This window comes from Monodelphis domestica, chromosome 2, assembly GCF_027887165.1.
Source record: "Monodelphis domestica isolate mMonDom1 chromosome 2, mMonDom1.pri, whole genome shotgun sequence".
NCBI lineage: Eukaryota > Metazoa > Chordata > Mammalia > Didelphimorphia > Didelphidae > Monodelphis > Monodelphis domestica.
The window spans coordinates 74,973,477-74,993,242 of record NC_077228.1 but is presented as its reverse complement, the minus strand read 5'-3'; the positions used below and the strand labels follow the sequence as shown (position 1 = coordinate 74,993,242).

Sequence of the window (19,766 nt, the reverse complement as noted above, 5' to 3'; positions counted from 1 at the left end):
GGATTTAGGTTCAAATAGGGCCTCCAACTCTTCCTATTTATATGACCCTGGGCAAGTCACTTAGCTCCAAAGGCATAGAGAACAGATTATTACTATCAATTATAAGACTGAAGGTAAAGGTTTTTTTTTTAAAGAGTCCAGGGTTACCTCTGTGCATGACCTGATATTGGAGGAAAACTTTATGGACCAAATACTTCAAAAATAAAATTTAGACCACTGATTTATCATAAAGAGATGAATATTCCATTTGAATTTCATGTCTTTTTCATACATATTCTGAAGGAATTATTACTTAGATTAATCTTTGTGTGATTGAAATCAAAGGTCCTTCCCTTTGTTTTCTAGAAGGAGTAAGCAAATTCTTTCAAAATGTTATTCCTTTAAAAAGGAATGGGCAAAGAAATGACCATAAAAATACCAATGTTGCTAAACACTGGACTAACGCATTCTTTAAATTATCATTCCAGTTAAACATGTATCCTTCAAGTGAGATTGCTAGCCCAGCAGTAGACACTGATTTTGTTCGACTACTGCATCAAGAGCACAGATGGCAAACCCAGTGTAATAGGTTGATGAAATATTTTTGTGAGGTCTTAGAGTTTTGTCTTTTATTTTTTTGATGTAGAAGAAAAATACTGAGCTTGGTTAAAAGACTTGAGTTTAGTTTAAGTCCAGGTCCTGTTATTTTCTTTAAAAAAAAAAGAAAAAATCTCTAGATCATAGATTGTTTGGGGTTTTTCTTCATCATTGTCATTTCTGGATTTTCTTTCCACCCCACTTACGAGCCTTCCTTTATAATAAAGAAAAATAGTTCAGTAAAACCAACAGACATAGCAACTGAAACCAACAGTGTATAAAATATTCCATTCCCAAATTTCCCCAAAGAAAGAAGAGAGGAATTTTTCCTTATCTATTCTCTGGGACTAAAATTGTTTGTTACACTTATGTAATATTTAGATCTATTTTTTGCTACTTATAGCAGTGTACAAATTAACTATAACAAAGCAAAATCATCTAAGTTATTGATGTATAAAATATATTTTATAAATTCTTGCATCTGAGAAATTTAAAAATATGAAATATTTTCCTTTTGCTACAATTAATTGTTTTGCATGATTTGATGTTGAGTCCATAGGATTTTGATATATATTCTTTAATACTTCATCATAAAAGTGTGCTTTTATCACGCTGGACATTAAGCATCCTCTTGATGCACAATCCATTTTTCCAAGTCTAGCCTCGATTATAATCCATAGTTTTCATTGGACTTTTAAGTTCTGTGAGTTTCCATGGCCACTGAAAGATGTTTAACTTCATTTCTTGGATAAATTTCTTAACTTTTCATGATATGTAGGCATGCCACGATTTTACATTGCAGTATTGTATCTCCATTTGGGAATTTCTATTATTCCAAAATAATTCTACTTCTCGGGATATAAGTATTTTTATTAGAGGTCATTATTTCTTCATTGGAGATAAGAATTCCAGGTCCTTTGGAATTAAAAAAAAAAACACCCATAAGCATATCTGGGAAGGACTTTATACAATGTGATGAAGATGCCCAGATCTTACAGAAGCAAATAATGGGGGCAGAGGTAGGGAAGGAAACAAGTCATAAAATACATAACTCTTGGCAGATATATAAGATTTTCTGTTATGATCTAGGTTGTTTAACCCTAAGTCTGTGAATTGGGACTTCCCAGTGCCTTCACTAAATTTTCTGATATGATTAATTACAACTCTATTTATCCTATTCCATTCCTTATACTCAGCGATTAGATCTCCTTGTTACCTTGATCTAGTGTGTTAATGTTGTTTCTTCTTACCTTGCCTGCAGACCTATCACAAATAGGAAACCACTTGTCTCAATTTCCCCCATGCCAACGTTTTTATTCCCTGAATTTACCTTCCTGTTGCTTCTTTGAGGGAAAGTTCCATCAGTTACTAATTTAGCTCCTGCTACCTAGCATCTTCTGGGAAATACAGAATCCTTCTGCAAATGTAAAATTGATATCAGATTGCTTACTGTTGCAGGCAGGAGGAAAGGAGGAAGAGAATTTGGGACACAAAATTTTAAAAATAAATTTAAAAGTGTTTTTATATATAATTGGGAAAAAAGGTAAAAAAGAATGATGATAGCACTAAAAACTGATTGCTTGCCAATTTCCAAGAAGTGACATCAAATCCAGTAAAAAGAAAGTGTCCATTCCTTATTGCATTTCTCATATTTTGTTGTATTTTATTTTTCATTCACTCAAAATCATGTGGATAGACAGTAAAAAAAGATCCCAATTCTGTTTTACCTTTCCACTTAGGGAATATTTCTCTATCTACTGTGGAAATAAATCCATTACTGAGAATGAGTTACCAACAAAAGAAAGGAAAAGAAAGAAATACAGAACCCTAATAGTCTGCTGCATTGCCTGACTAGATAACAATTTCCAAGTGCTGATGGCTGTCTTTCCTCAGAACTAAAGAAGTATATAATATCTTTCTGAATCTTAGATTCCTCATCTGTAAAATGGGAACACTAAATACGCTATTTATAGAGTTTTGTGAAGATCAAATAAGATCATGTCTACAAAATGTTTTAAAACCACAAATACTGCATCAATATTGTTGCTTTTGTTGTTGACAGGGCTGTGGCCCCTTTAACAGAGCTTTTACTTGAAGTAGAAATGAAACATTAGAAGGGGAGAATGTACTTTCAGGAGCCATTGGTTCCATTAGCAAGCATATCATTTAACAATCACAATGACATAGTTCCCAGAATAAATCATCTCCAACTCAGTTCCTATCCTTTCCTGGCAGGGACTAGGCAGAGAAGAGGTAGTATAGTAGTGTGACAGATAGAATGAAATGGTAAGAGGCTTATAGTTACACAGTGTCTTGAGAAGCATTGGGAATGATGACTAATAGTCTGTGCTGGCAAGACAAATGTGGAAATCTTGGTTTTCCAATACTTCTGAGATGACCCTGCTATGAATAAATGGTGCTCTACTGAGTTTACCATTATTTGCTACCAGTGATTTCATCCTTATTCCTTTCAATCTCAGATCAATTCCTTGAAAAAGTTCATCCTGACTATTATGTGCATAGTACTAGTTTCAGAATCAGTGGATATGAGCACGATTTTAAATACTTTCAGCATCAGAATCCTTTTTATAGCTACCTCCTTTCTAGCACCCAGAAAAATGTCAAAGATCTGGTCTGAATAGCACAGAATATGGCAGGGGTTGGCTACCTCCATCCTGGTCCTGGACCTTGTGCCTCTTTTAATACAAACTAAGATTTCATGAGCTTTCTTGGCTGCTACGTCACATTGATACCCACATTGAGTTTCAAGTCCACTAAAATACCAAAATATTTTTGAGAAATTTCTTTCTAACTATTTTGGCCCAATTTATACTTCTTGATTCCCTGAACCCAAGAGCACCATGGTCAAATCCTAGATCAGATAGGTAGCTAGGTGCTATAATTCATAGATCTTTCCACCTTGGAATAAGAAAGACCTGTGTTTAAACCCAGCCCTGGATACTTAGTTTTCTCATCTGTAAAATAGGAAAAACAATAGCACCTCCTGGCTTGAAAGAGATATTTGTGAAGTGTTCTGAAACCCTTAAAGAACTGTATGCATGGTAGCTATTTATAATTATTAAATTTTGGTTCAGCAGCTTCATTCCAGTGTTCAAGAGTCTCAGTCTTTTTGAATCCTAACGGTCACATCATGTGTTAGTTATTCCTCTCAACTTTGTCTCATCTTCAAATATGATAAAAAGGTTAAATGTCACAAAGTCAAGGACAAATCCCAAGAGCCTATCCATCCCTGGAGACCTTTTTCTATTCTGATGTTGAACAATTAATAACTATTCTTTGAGCTTAGCTATTCAGTCAATTCTGAATTCATGTAGCTGTATTGTGGTCTAACGTATATATCCCCCACCCTTTTGTAAAACAAGAATAACCTGAAAGTTTTTGTCATTCTTTGCTAAACTCTAGGGAATTTATAGCTATAGTTTTCCCCTAATGTAAATCTAATAGCCCTATTGACAAAGGAAATTATGTTAGCCAAACACAAATGGTTTTTCAGGAAGCTATGTTGGTTCTGATTGATTTCTTTTTTTTAGATATTTGCTAAACATCCCTTTCCTAAATAGATATACAGTCTTTCATTTACTCATTGTTGTAATTTATTTTAATTAATTAAAAGTTTTTAATGTTTTAAATTAAAAAATTTTTAATTAAAATTTAAAATTTAAAAAATTTTAATTTTTAAAAAACCCTTACCTTCTGCCTTAAAATCAATACTATGTATTGGTTCCAAGACAGAAGAGTGGTAAAGGCTAGGCAATGGGGGTCAAGTGACTTGCCCAGGGTCACACAGCTGGGAAGTGTCTGAGGTCAGATTGGAACAGAATATCCTCTCCCTAAGCCTGACACTCAATCCACTGAGCCACGTAGCTGCCCCAAATTTATTTTTTAAATTAAAATTTATTTTGTTAATGTTATGAAGCTCTAAAAAAAGAATTTTGAAGGCCAGAGCAGAAAATGGAAGGCTGTTGGATCACAGGTGGTATTTTCGTTATTGGTACAAAGCAAAGATAGGTCAGGACTTCAGAAAGGAAAGCTAGATATGGGAAGTCAAAAATGGCTATGAGAATGATGTCAGAGAATATAATCTGAATTTCTGGATCATATTTAAGATACATATATAATATCATTGTCCATAGGGGTTGGTTATATCCCTAAAGGGCATCTCTGGTACACTTCGTGCTACATGGTACCATTGTGTATGTATAAGAGGACTTAACACCTGATTGACTGGAGGACATTTGAGCCCACTGTATTATATATGACTTGTGTTAGGGAGATGTCACTTTAAATTGTTAGAGGTCGCTTTGGAGAAATTTCAACAGAGGGGACTAAGGGAGGAGAGAACAAACTCCTGAATAGCAGACTGGTCATTTCTTCAGAGCTGCAGACATATGGGACGTTCAGCCTCCAACACATCCCTGGATTTCCAGCATTTGTAACTCTAGAGACTGATATGAGTGAATTCCCCACTGGTGAGATAGTTCTTTTCTTGTTTGAGCTGAGGTTTTATCTCCTTTCTAAATCAAACAGTTTGTTTATTTATTGTCTATCTTAATCAGTATAACTCTCTGATTTCTGTTTACCTCTTTTCTTGATAAGGAAGTTTATTAGCTATTTGTGCTCTTCTTTTGGGCAACTACCATTTGCCAGTGGATGAGAGTAGGTTAACTGTGAACCCTCCCTCCTGCGAGTGACCAAGGAATGTGATGAGTGAAGGAGGGATTGCCTCTTTGGATTCTGCATATGCCTTCCCCACTGGGTTATAGGCAGTGATTGTATTTTTTCCAAAAGTAGAAATTGCAATCTTCTTGGAGACAGCTTGGGTCAAATCCCAGATCAGATATCTATCCATGCCACATGTAGGGCTGGCCATATTTATATTAGACAGATAACAAGCACATGTATTTTTCATAAACAACAAAGTTTGGGCCAAGAAGGAAGTCTATCTGCTGTGGACCATGAAGAATATAATTGTCTAGAGATTTATGGCTCTGACGAATGTGACATAAAATGAAAAACCAAGAATAGGAAGGTAAACCTTACTAACATACATACTGAGCAGGCCAAAGAAAATCAATCAACCAATAATCATTTATTGATTGCCTTTGGGTCAGACAGTGTGCTCAACTTGAGATTCAAAATTCCAAAGATTTCAAAAAGTGTCCTCCAAATCTCTTCCCTCAAGGAGGTCATAATTTAAAGCAAGAGACAACAAATAAATATAGCCAAACTATACACCGGATAAAAGGCAAACAATGAACAGAGGGAAGGCATCACAATTATGAGGGGTTGGAAAAGGCTTCTTAAAGAAGATGTGATTTAAGCTGGGAGTTATAGGAAGCCAGAGAAGTCAGTAGGTAGATTGGGAGAGCATTCCAGGCCAGGGAGTTAGCCACATAAAATGTCCTGAGATAAGAGATGGAGTGACTTGTTCATGGAACAGCAGAGAAGCCATTGTCATTGGATCAAAGTAAAAATGGGCAGCCAATAAGGTGTAAGAAGATGAAAGGTAGGAGAGGGTTAAGGTCTAAAGGACTTTGAATGACAAATAGAGTATTTTGTATTTGATACTGTAGGTGATAAGGGAGTCACTGGAATTTACTGAGTAGAGGAGGGTGGGAATGGGTAGGTAGAGAGGGAAGAGTGGCATACACAGACCTGTGCTTTAAGTAAATCACTCAAGTGACTGACTAGAGGATGGATTAAAGTAAGAAGAAATTTGAGGCAGATAGATTTGTCAATAGCTATTTCAGTAATCCAGGCATGAAGTGATGCGGACCTGAACCAGACTGATGGAGGGAAGGGAGTATATTTGAGAGAGATTAAAAAACTGAAATTGATTGGTTTTGACAACAGATTGGAAATAGGGACTGTGAGACAGGGAAGAGCTGAGGATGATATTCAGGTTGTGAATCAGAGGGACTAGAAAGATGGTGTTGCCCCTACAGTAAAAGGGTAAACAGGAGTGGTAGAGATATAGGGGGAAAGATAATGAACTCTATTTTGGACATGTTGAGTTTAAGATGTCCAGTGGACATCCAGTTTGAGATATTTGAAAGGCAGTTAGAGATGCAAGACTGCAGGTCAACACATAGGTTAAGGCAAGAAAGCTAAATTTGAGAATCATCAGCCAGCAATTAAATTCATGAGAATTGTTGAGATTACCAAGTGAAATAGTATAGAGAGAGGAGAGAAGAGGACTTGGGACAGAACCCTGTGGGACACCTACACTTAGAGTTTGTGATCTGGATGGGGATCCAACAGAGGAGAACAAGAAGTTTGGTCAGATATATAGGAGAAGAATCTGGAGAGAGTAGTGTCCTGAAAACCCAAAGAGAAAAGAATATCAAGAATATCGAGGGGGAGAGGGGGAGCAAGAGTGTCAAAGACTGGAGAGAGGCCAAGAATATTGACTGAAAAAAGGACAATGGATTTGGCAACTAAGAGAACATTGGAAACTTTGGAGAGAGTAGATTCAATGGAATAAAGTTAGAAGCCAGATTGTAAGAGTGAGAGGAGAGAAAGATGGAATTCTCTATTGTAGATGGTATTTCAGAGTTTAACTGCAAAGGGCGGAAGAGATATAGGAAGATAGGGAGTGGGGATGAAAAGATCAAGTGAGAGTTTCTTCAGATAGGGGAGACATGGGGATGTTTGTAGACAGTAGATAATGAACCAGGAGAGAGAGGGACAGATAGACAGAGACAGAGAGAAAGAGAAATATAGACAGAGAGAGAGAGAGAGAGAGAGAGAGAGAGAGAGAGAGAGAGAGAGAGAGAGAGAGAGAGAAACAGAGACAGAGGCAGACATATAGACAGAGAGAAAGAGAAAGATTGAAAATATATAAGAGTGGGAAAAATAGAGAAGACAAAATGGAATGAGATAGTTTAAAGAAAGGTCAACCCTGATAAGAAGTAAGGGCACCTCATCATATGAGATAGGGATGTAGGAGAAGGAAATAGCAAAAGGCATATGGGTAATATGAGATGGAGAAGAAAGGAAAAGGGGGAGCTCAATGGTGAGTGGCTTCAATTTTTTTTCTGTAAAATATGAGGCAATGTTCTCAGTCGAGAGAATAATGGGGAAGGGGAGCCATGAGAAGTTTGAAAAAGACTGAAAAAGTTTGGAAGAGCTACTATGTGAATTACTGGGATAGTATGGGTATGATCAAATGTGAGAATGTTCAACACTGAGTACAGGATGCCACTCTTCTTTCCAAAGGAGGCTGAAAATTAGGCTGGAAGTTAAATGCAGTATGAAATGGTAGGCATATGATCAGATGAAGGCCCCACTTCATTACTTTTTCTTCTCTTAACTCATTTTTCAAATTTGCAAATATAGGAGGGCCTTATTTTACATGAACAATATGTTCCAAGACCCTTTGTGTAGGTTGAAAATCATGCATAATAGCAAACCCTATAATTTAATAAGTACTTCTTATACAAACACACCTAGAGACTTTATGACTTTTCTTAGGCTTATCAGAGCTACCAGAATCACTATTCTTGTGCTTTGGGGCCATTATTAAAAACTAGCATTAGTAAAGCAAAGAGAAGCTTTTCTCTGATGTAGATACAACTCATTACAACCAAGAACTCTGGACAAAGACTGATAATGTTGGGTATAAAACAAGAGTGAGAATGAGTGTGATTGAACAAACTGTCGCTAGACTTTATTCCACTTGGGGAAATAGCATGGATTTAGCATGTAATTAAAATTTATTTTATGCATTTTTCTGCCTTTAGTTTTTTCATTTGACAATATTATAAACCTGAATTTGTATGGGTTGAATGTGTGTAAAATGAAGTCCTGCTCATGAGAAGATGGAAGCAAGGACAGGTAGTTGAGGATGAACACAAAAGCCTAGAATGAGCTAAGTCTGGTGATAACATGCTAAAGATGGTACTAAGGGCTTTTAAAATCTTTTGGGATGAAGATGTACATCAAAGAAGAGATAAGAACTCTATGTGAGGTGGATAGGATCACAGTTATAGAGAACATAGAGAAGAGAACTACTAAACACACATTTTACTTGTGAGCTATCTATGGCAAACTCCGATTCCCCTATAAAATCTACCCTCCTGAGAGTCCTTCTCTGACTTCTTGCTTATTGTGCTACGGAAGTAACCTTGAAGTTTTGAAGGTAATACAGATGTTATACATTGTATGGTCACATATTGAAAATTATACATTCCTTTGGCAGATTCTACTCTACTGGAAACATTTCTAGTATAGTTCCACTAACAGATGGTGTCTGATTTCTGAATACCATCCTGGCATAGTAGAGAAAGATTCAATATCAGTAGGATGACCATCTGGTGATAAATTATTTGTCCATGACAACCTATGAAAAATTTTAAAATACAAAATGGCTTCTGGTCTTATGTAATTTCTCTCTGATTTTGCAGTGACTATGAGGGAATGATGCAAAAAATGAGCAGAGGAGCACTAAGAGTCAAAAAGTTGCTAGACCATCTATAAGCATTAATGTGGATGTTGGTAAGCTAAATGGCATATCCTTGTCCAGTTGTCAATAAATGAGATAGTACTGGAGGAAATGAATCATATTAATTTTCTTATTTTTACTACAAATAAACTGGGAGACAAAATGAAGTTGAATTGCTTTTTATTATGTATTCAAAGGCAACAAGAAGCATCTTTGAGTGGGAAATTTTGTCATCTCCTATGGCAGCACTTACGACAAGAACTTGCAAAAATATGGCCATGAAAATAAATTCAGTTTATATATCAAAGTTGTTATAGAGAATGAAGATTCTAGCAAGAACTTGACAAGAGAGGACTTCTAGGTAAACATGGCAGCAGTTGAGATGCAGGACTGTTCTTCTCCTCACCACTTACCAATATAGACTACTTCAAAAGGACAAAAAAACCAAATTCATATGAATGAAGAGATCCTACAGTAGGGTAAAGCTTTGAAGGTACATGGGATTGGGGCATATCCACACTATAAGGGGGTGAAATAGCTTCCACCAAAATGTGAACTGATCAACCCTCCCCCACCTCACCTACAGAATCAGAGTTAGAGCCAGCAGTGAGTGAGTGAGGGGTGCCTCTAGAGGGAGAGAAGAGAATCTTTAGGTCCCTGTCAGCTGACTAAGAGCACCAAAGACCTACCTCTGAGAGCAGCTAGACCTGAGACCCCAGCAGGCTGAAGAGCTCAGACCTTGGGTGCCCGCAAAGAAATAGAACAGAGAAGGGCAGTAAACAGAAGCTTCAGAGACTTGAGAGGTGTCCTCAGGCAAAAACCACACTCCTTAACTCCATATGAAGAGAGCCTGCCCTGCTCACTCAGACTTCTGTCTGGAAGGAAAAACCACCATAGTGATGGCAAACAATGCCCATGAAAAACAACTTCCCAACACCAAGAAAAATGAGAAGAAGGCTTTGACCCTGGATAATTTTTATGGAGGAAAAATCCAGACTACAGAGGAAATAGCAAAAGAGGACATACAAATAAATGCATCCAAACCTTCCAAAAAATGGAAATTTGCCACAAGCTCTTGAAGAATTTAAATCAAAGCTTATAAAAAAGATGGAAGGATTCTGGCAAGAAAAGTGGGAAATAGTTCAAAAAGAAAAAAAATTTAAAGGTCAGGAACTTCCAATTGGAGAAACATCTGGAAGTCACAAAAAGCAGGATAAACCAAACCAAAAAGGAAAATAAAAATATTATAGCCCAAAATCAAAAGATTATAGCAGAAAACGAGTCCTTAAAGACCAGAATTGGGCAACTGGAAACCAATGATCTTGCAAAACAGCAAGAATTAATAAATCAAAATCAAAAGACTGACAAAATAGAAGAAAACAAAATATCTCACTGACAAGATGGTAGATCAGGGAAACCTGTCTTGAAGAGATAATTTGAGAATAGTTGCTCTACCTGAAAACCAAGAAATAAACAGAAATCTTGACATCATACTATAAGAAATTATCCAAGAAAACTTCCCTGGTATTCTTGAACAAGGGGGAAAAATAGACATTGAAAGAGGTCATAGAACATCCTCTACACTAAATCCTAAAAAGACAACCCCCCAGGAATGTAATTGCCAAATTCAAGAGCTTCCAAGTTAAAGAGAAAATTTTACAAGAAGCCAAAAAGACAATTCAGATATCAAGGAGCACCAATCAGGATCACACAAGATCTGGCAGCTTCCACACTAAAGGACTGCAAGGCTTGGAACATGATATTCAGAAAGGCAAAAGAATTGGGTCTTCAACTAAAGATCACCTACCCATCAAAACTGATTATACTTCCAGGGAAAGTATGGACATTCAACAAAATAGATTTCCAAGTATTTGTAAAGAAAATACCAGAACTAAGTGGAAAGTTTGATATCCAAACACAAAAATCAAGAGAAACATGAAAAGGGAAATAAGAAAGAGAGGGGAAAGGGAAATATTTTTATTTAAAATTTCTTCTTTAAGGACTTCAGTAACATCAAACTGTTTATATTAACATATGGGAAAATGTTATTTGAAACTCTCAAAAATTATATTCACCATTATAGTAATTAGAAGAATCATTCATAGGTAGAGATTGGGGTAATAAGTGGTATAAGATGATATGCAAAAAAGAAAAAGGGAGGGGGGAATAGAAGATGGCACCAAGAGAAACTTGAAGAAATAAGATAAATAGGGTAATCTATAACACACAGAGGCACATGGGAAGGGGAAGGGAAGAATACTATTATAAGAAGGAGAGGAAGAGAAAGCTAATAAGTAATACTTAAACAATACTCTCAATGAAATAAATTCTGAGAATGAAGAGCATATAGATCCATTGGGGTATTGAATTCTATCTTACCCTATAGGGAAAGTGAGAAGAGAAAACTAAGGGGAGCATCAACTGAGTAGAAAATGGGAGGGAAAGGGGAGGAGGGAACTTAACAGACCCCCCCAAAATAAGAAGAAGGGAACCAAAAGGGAGGGAGCAGAAAGGTAAGCTTATTAAGGGCAGGTATTAGGGGGATTGATTAAAAGCAAACCACTGGTTTAAAAGGATATAGCAAAATAAGCAAGGAAAGAACTAGGAGATGATATCAAAATGCTAGGGAATACACAAGTGGCAATTATAACTTTGAACATGAATGGGATGAACTTACCCATAAATGAAAACAAATAGGAGAGTGGATTAGAAATGAAAATCCTACCATATGTTGTCTACAAGAAACACACTTGAGGTGGGCAGACACTCACAAGTTTAGAATTAAAAGTTGGAGCAAGACCTATTGAGCCTCAATTGATAGAAAGATGGCAGGAGTTGCAATCATGATATCTGACAAAGCCAAAGTAAAAATAGATCTGATTAAAAGGGATAGGGAAGGTAAATACATCCTGATAAAAGGCAGTATAGACAATGTGGAAATATCAGTAATCAACATGTATGCACCAAATGGTATAACATCCAAATTTCTAAAGGAGAAATTAGTGTAGTTGAAGGAGGAAATAGAAAATAAAACTATACTACTGGGAGACCTGAACTTACCACTATCAAATCTAAAAAAACTAAATAAGAAAGAGGTAAGAGAGGTGAATTAAATCTTAGAAAAATTAGAGTTAATAGATATATGGAGAAAAAGAAATAGGGACAAAAAGGAATATACCTTCTTTTCAGCAGCACATGGTACAGTCACAAGATTGAGCATGGACTAGGGCATAAAAATATAGCAAACAAATGTAAAAAAGCAGAAATAATAAATGCAACCTTTTCAGATCATAATGCAATAAAAATAATAATCCTTAAGGGTACATGGAGAGCCAATTCAAAAATTAATTGGAAATTAAATAATATGATTCTCCAAAATTGGTTAGAGAACAAATCATAGAAACAATTAATAATTTCATTGAAGAAAATGACAATGATGAGACATCCTTTCAAAATCTATGGGAGGCAGCCAAAGCAGTACTCAGGGGGAAATTTATATCCTTGAGTTCATATATTAACAAATTAGGGAGGGCAGAGATCAATGAAATGGACATGCAAATTGGCATAAAAGATATCATCAGAGAGAGGCATGTCCAGAAAAGAAAGATAACTGATCATGTAGTGGAGCAAGGAATAGCCACTATATAAATGTGTACTCCATTGGTATCCACATAATGTGAAGAAAGCAAAAGAAAGCCTTTTCTCACCCCTGTCCCCAATTTTGAATGAATTCTCTATGGTCACTTTAAAGGAGATTATGGGAAAAGGTTCCAGGGCCGTGCTGGAGCCAGTTCTAATTGGCTTCCTCTTCTAATATTTTCAGTGCAAACATTTATACCTCAGAAATTAATATCACTACAAATCAGGACTTGAATTATTTTTTGTTGATTGTCTAGACTTGAGAAAGTGTTCATATTATTGATTAAACTTAAAAGTGAATGAGCATACTTTGGTGGTGGTGATGGGGGTTTGGTTGTTAAACATTCACCAGTACAACCATGCATTCTTTTATAAACATTGTGCCATAGGAGGCTCAGAGAATGAAGCCATCAACGGACCAGAGTCCTGGAAACAGGAAGCTAAAAATAGTAAAAATAACTGACATTCATAGAGCACTTTACAGTTTGCAAGTGTTTTAAATCTGTGATCTCATTTGCACTTCACAATACCTCACACAAACTGGGAAGGTATAGATGAACTGCAATCTGTGTCACTGGAGGGAATACTTTGATGTGATAATAGAATTTTAAAAGTATAGAAGGAAAAGTAAGGCAGGGACATTTTTATACAAATACATCCTTAAAAATGTTTTTAGGATAAAGTCCTAGCAAGAGGATCACTAGATCAAATGACATGAAGAGTTTTATGACTCTTCTTATATATTGCCAGATAATGAGTCATTTGTCTTAGTATTTATATCATTAGTATAGGTAAGAAAGCATTGCACTGGGAGGTAGAAAATGACTTCCAAGCCTGGCTCTGCCACTAATGAAATGTATAATCTCAGGCAAAGCCCTCCACATCTCTGAGCCTCAGTTTTCTCAATTGTAATCTAGATAATCTCAGATTTTTTTCAAGTTCCATTATTCCATTTACATGATTTTCTGGATTCTTTCATCCATCCATCAACAAGCATTTATTAAGTGTCCGTTATGTGCTAGGTAATTATTATCTCTCTCTCATTGTGGAAGAGGAGGAGGGGGAGGAGAAGAAGAAGACGAGGAAGAAGGAGAAGAAGAAGAAGAAGAAGGAGAAGAAGAAGAAGAAGAAGAAGAAGAAGAAGAAGAAGAAGAAGAAGAAGAAGAAGAAGAAGAAGAAGAAGAAGAAGAAGAAGAAGAAGAAGAAGAAGAAGAAGAAGAAGAAGAAGAAGAAGAAGAAGAAGAAGAAGAAGAAGAAGAAGAAGAAGGAGAAGAAGAAGAAGAAGAAGAAGAAGAAGAAGAAGAAGAAGAAGAAGAAGAAGAAGAAGAAGAAGAAGAAGAAGAAGAAGAAGAAGAAGAAGAGGAAGAGGAAGAAAGAAGAGGAAGAAGAAGAAGAAGAAGAGGAGGAGGAAGAGGAAGAAAGAAGAGGAAGAAGAAGAAGAAGAAGAAGAAGAAGAAGAAGAAGAAGAAGAAGAAGAAGAAGAAGAAGAAGAAGAAGAAGAAGAAGAAGAAGAAGAAGGAGAAGGAGAAGGAGAAGGAGAAGGAGAAGGAGAAGGAGAAGGAGAAGGAGAAGGAGAAGGAGAAGGAGAAGGAGAGAAAGAGGAGAGGAAAAGAAAGAAGGAGAAGAATAATTCTGAAATTTGTCTGTGTGATGCTGCTTTTCTTTCAGAGTAGAGCTTCTCTCTATGTTGTCTCTACTTTTTATCTTAGACCTGGTCAGGGATAGGAAGGAGAATTTCTCCCCCTGGAATCTCCTTTAGACTTCTGAGCATTATGCTTCTCCCCTAAAAAGCAAAGAAAAGACTCAGATTCTCACTGGATTATTGTGTCCCTTATGCATCTGAAGCCTGAAAGACTCTACTGACCCAGGGTTTTCAACTGATTCAGCATATTTGCCTGAATAATGTCAAGGGCATTCTATGTTCAGAAAAACATGTTGCTTTCCAACCATAGAGTTCAGGAGGATGCAAAGCATTTTCTCATTAAGGTTTAAACCCATACAGATTCCAAGAGAAATTAAACACATGTGTTTCTGATTCATTCACACTTAACTCATCAAAGAGCTATTTGATATCCAAGAAGCCTTCAGAACCTCCATGAAAGGTTATTGAAAGTATGTTTTCCTTTGAACCCAGAAGTCACATTTCCCCAAGAATGAGAATAAATGAAGAACGGATTGAGTTTGAATAGATTTGAAACACTGCCAAAGCTCCCCTTTTCTCAGCTCTAATTTTCCTGAAGAAAGCCCTTTTGTTAGAGCCTGCTCTCATTAACCTTTTCTGTCTTTTCATAGACTTTTTTTACTTTGAGCAATTTGATTAGAGAAGATGGTAGGTTGGATGGAGTTTTGAATAGATATTTGGAATCTTCTGTAAGTTGGTGATCTTTGGTCCAATCACTCACATCCTTCCATGAAGACACACTCTTAGTCACACAGTGGAAAGGGTCAGAGATTCTAGATCCTTGGTTCAAATCCCGCTTTGATAACTAATACTTATATGACCTAAGGAAAGCCTATTAGTCTCTTTGTTTTCTGAGCTCCCTGCTATCTCAAAATCTAAGATCGTAGGATTACCAGGATGATGAACAGGCTACCTCAAGGGAGCATTATTTGATTGGTGCCCAAAGACTGACCCAGTGTTAAAATCCCCATCAGACAGTTAGGTCTTTGGGATAAGACACTATATTTATTGTGTATGGAGCAAGTAGGTGGTGTAGTAGGTAGATATTAATAGATAGGTGTATATTAGGAGATAGGTGGTTCATGGACTGGAGTCAGAAAGACCCGAATTCAAATATGGCTTAGTGACACTTACTAGCTGTGTGGCCCTGGGCAAATCACTTACTCCCTGAGCTATAAAATGAACTCAGTTTCCTCATCTATAAAATGAGCCGGAGAAGGAAATGGCAAAGCACGCCAGTATCTTGGCTGGAAAGGGGACACAAAATGTCAGACACAACTGAGAAAATGACTAGCCAATCTATTGTGCTAAATCCCAGAGCAGTCCCTTATAAGCAGTGTCCCCTGTGTACCAGCATCTTTGTGTGTGTCTACCTCCATTACCAATAAGCAGCCTCAGGTCCCTGTGGCAGCCTCTCTAGTCAAAGTCAGCCAGAGAATAGAACAACAGCCATTGTGAAGAAACTGGTTCCCCTCAATTTACCCTCATCATTTCAAGAATTAATAGTTTCCAGTCAGTTTACTATTTTATTACATACTCCAGACTGATCTAAGGATTCAGAAGGGAGTTTATGTTTAAATCTTTTATTACAGCTGTGTTTAACTCACACAAGTAGACATTGGTCCAACTAGAATCATTGAGATCCCGGGGAATAGGATGGATGGCCAAGAGAAAGGGGGATTCAGAGGAAAGGATAGCACCCAATCTCACTATGCCAGATGGGGAATGATACAAATAGGTCCCAGGAATCGGTTTAAAATTTAGTGAGAGGGGAGCTAGGTGACTCAATGAATAGACAGCCAGGTCTGGAGATGGGAGGTCTTGGGTTCAAATCTGACCTCAGACACTACCTAACTGTGTAACCCTGGGCAAATCACTTAACCCCAATTTCTTAGCCCTTACCTGCTTTGGAACCAATATCTACTAATGGTTCTAAAATAGAAGGTAAGGGTTAAAAATAGAAATTAAAAATTCTGATGTCTTTCTTTATATTAAGAGTGTTTAGCACAATGCTTGGCACATAAAGCACTTAATAGTCACATAATATGCTCTTAATGGGGAAAGGAATAAGCATTTATATAAGTACCTACTGGGTGCCAAGCATTTTGCTAAGCACTTTTACAAATATGATTTCATTTGATCCTCACACAACCCTCATAGGTAAGTGTTATTATGGTCCCTATTTTACATCTGAGGAAACGGAGGCAGAGGTTAAATGACTTGTTTGTGAATGTTCCGAGGCTAGATTTAACCATAAAACTTTCTGACCAAGCTCAGTAGTCTATCTACTATGACACTAGCTGTCTTGGTGTTTTTATTGACTACCTGACTGGCAGGGAAGTGAAGTGACTTGCTTAAGGTCAGAAAGCTAGTTAGTGACAAAGCTAGGACTAGAAACCCACTTAGCTTACTCATCCTTTTACAGATTTGGAAACTGAGGCCCACATTGTTTAGCTTCTTCTCTCAAAGGCATATAGGAAAAAAATAGTGCAGTAAAATTCATACTTCCAGATCCTTTTTCTTCTACAGTCCACACTATGCTGCCATTGAACTTAAACTTCATTTATTTAGTAATTTTGCCTCAAGCCAGCCCTTTCTAGGTTATCTGGAATGACATAATTGCTCTCATTTCTTTTTGCCGTTGACAGATAATAATTGCATTAGCCCCTTGTTAGACACACCAGTGGTCCCCAGTACAGGTGAAGGATTTATTCTTAATTGTCCATTCATCTAGCCTTCTGTATTTCCATATAGCTCATTTCAGCTGCAGCTGCAGTGCAGAGAAAGAGGCAGACACAGAAACAGAGACAGAGAAAGAGAAAGAGTCAGGGGAGAGAAAGAGAGATCTGACAGAGAGAAAGAGATAAAGAGAAAGAAGAGAGTATATAGAGATGGAGGAGGAGGGGGAGAGAGAGAGAGAGAGAGAGAGAGAGAGAGAGAGAGAGAGAGAGAGAGAGAGAGAGAGAGAGGGAGGGAGGGAGGGGGGAGACAAGTCTCCATTTGTCTTACAGAAACGGAAAGGCTCTCTAGAAGGAGTAGATTCCATCAGGGTGGAAATAATAGCCAAGGTACATACAGAGCCATAAACCCTTGACTGAAATGATATTAGGGAAAGCTGAGTTACTTTGAAAAGCAAAAGGCCCTTTCAATTGCTTTTCCACTGATTGTAAAACTAAGGAGACAATGAATTTATGGTTAGTGGAGGGCATTGGTGATGCTGACTGCCTTCCAGCAGCTGAGATCTACTGTGTATGTGACCCTCATTCCCAAACTGCTATCATTGTCTTCTGAACAACCACCCCACCAAGCCCTTAATAGTATTTAACTGGTGGTGGTAAAGGGGGGGGGGGAGGGGAGGGAAAGGGAGTAGATAATGCTACAAACAGATATCATCTGGACAGCCTCTCTAAATTTAGTGGAAAGACAAGACACAGTAATAGTTAGTATCAGTAAATATTTGGGTGGGGGCAGCTGGGTGGCTCAGTGTATTGAGAGCCAGGCCTAGAGAGGGGAGGACCTGGGTTCAAATCTGGATTCAGATACTTCCCGGTTGTGTGACCCTGGGCAAGTCACTTAACCCCCATTGCCTAGCTCTTACCAGTCTTTTGCTTTGGAGCCAATACACAGCATTGATTCCAAGATGGAAGGTAAGGGTTTAAAAAGAAAAGAAAATATTTTGGGGAAGGAGAGACTAGATGTTAAAATTGCCCTAATTGGGAAGATGGAAAAAATAAATGATATTTATATGGTGCTTATGGTTACAAAGTATTTTCCTGGTTGGGCTGGGAAGTGAAGCAGTGGGGAGTTATATGGTTGATGGATAGTGGCAGTGATCAAGAAATACAAGGTTGGGGGCAGGTAGGGGACTCAGTGGATTAAGAACCAACCCAAGAGATAGAAGGTCCTGGATTTAAATCTAGCCTCAAACACTTCTTAGCTGGGCAAGTCACTTAACCCCCATTGCCTAGCCTTCACTGCTCTTCTGCCTTGGAATCAATATACAATATTGATTGTAAGACAGACGTTAAGAACTGTATACACAGAGAGAAAGACAAGATCAATTTCAAAAGTGAGGAAACATTAAAAAACATGGGAGTAGCTAAGTGGCTCAGTGGATTGAAAGCCAGGCCTAGAGAAGGAAGGTCCTGAGTTCAAATATGACTTCAGACATTTCCTAGATGTGTCACCTGGGCAAATCACTTAATCCCCATTGCCTAGCCCTTACTGCTCTTCCACCTTGGAACCAATACACGGTATTATTCTAAGATGGAAGGTAAGGGGTTTTAAAAAAAAATTTAAGTGAGGAAACATTAAAAAAATTTTTTTAAATGAGCAGAAGAAAGATCAGAAGGTGTCAGACAAATGGGTTTCCTTGTTACTATTATGTTAAAGTTGATAGACACTTTTTGGAGAACTTCTCAGATCTACCATCAATCTTCTTTTTCTGTTCTTAGTTGTCCTGTTCATTGAAATGCTTCTGTTTGTTGATTAAGTTCTTTTGAAAAACAAACAAACAGCAGGGACCAAAATACTTGTCACTTGATCTTCAGTGAGCTAGTGAAGTAGAAAGCGCAGGTGTATTCATTTTTTAGATTAAGGATACTGTGAGTTAAGTGACCTTCCCAAGATCATGTAGCTAGTAGGTAGCAAGTCCGTTTAGTCCAAGTTCAGAGTTCTGCTACTATATCAAATTTCCTTCTTAAACCGACTAATAATCCATTGAGTGAAAAATCAGTAAAATCCAATAAGTAAAAAACCAACAAATTAAAGAATAGGTCAATGAAGACTATTCTATATCTTTCCCTTTCCCTTATAGAGGGCCAGGTTGTAGATTCAAACCCCACATAGACCAGTTGGCTTAGTTACGTTTAGAGGGTAGAGATCATATTCCTAGCCTTGGCCAACCATCTGGAGAGAGTATCAGAATCCCAAACAGTAATTCTTTCAGCTGGGGGGAAAAAAAACAGTTTTGGGGGGAGGGCCATCTTGGCAATGGCAGTGCAAAGGACAGTCCAGCAGCCCCAGATCGCCACACTGGGAAAAGGCATAGTTATCAGGTACAAAACCTGTCTCTTACTCCGCCTACCCCATGGGTCAGAGGGGAAGTCAGCCCCAAGAAAGAGTCATTAAGGTAAAGATATTCATGGGCTGGTGAAGGACTATAAGATAAGACATGGAGATAGTAGTCACCCCAGGGAGGAAGCATATCCCTCAGGAAGAAAGTGTCTCATCAGGGCAATAGTATTTTCATTAATTAATAGGAAGAAAATCAGGGTCCTCTATCAGAATCCTGCCCAATCTATGCTAGTTATGGCCCTAGAGAATATAAATAAATAAAGGGGAAGTGAGAGAGAGAGAAAATAAATACTTGCTAATTCAAAAAGAAAATGAAAATTTTCAACAGAA

At 37.5% G+C, this 19,766-nt stretch overlaps 1 long non-coding RNA gene across 2 annotated transcripts in view; it reads left to right on the top strand.

Moving 5' to 3' along the window:
- Positions 1-19,766, top strand: part of LOC103098006 (uncharacterized) — a 99,442-nt gene that overhangs the window by 48,531 nt on the left and 31,145 nt on the right. Inside the window, exon 1 of one of the 2 annotated variants that reach the window (XR_008915853.1) lies at positions 7,247-9,093. The exons of the other annotated variant lie outside the window; for it this stretch is intronic. This is a non-coding gene — a long non-coding RNA (uncharacterized LOC103098006). Of the gene's footprint in view, positions 1-7,246; positions 9,094-19,766 lie in introns of those variants that run through there. 2 annotated transcript variants of the gene reach the window in all.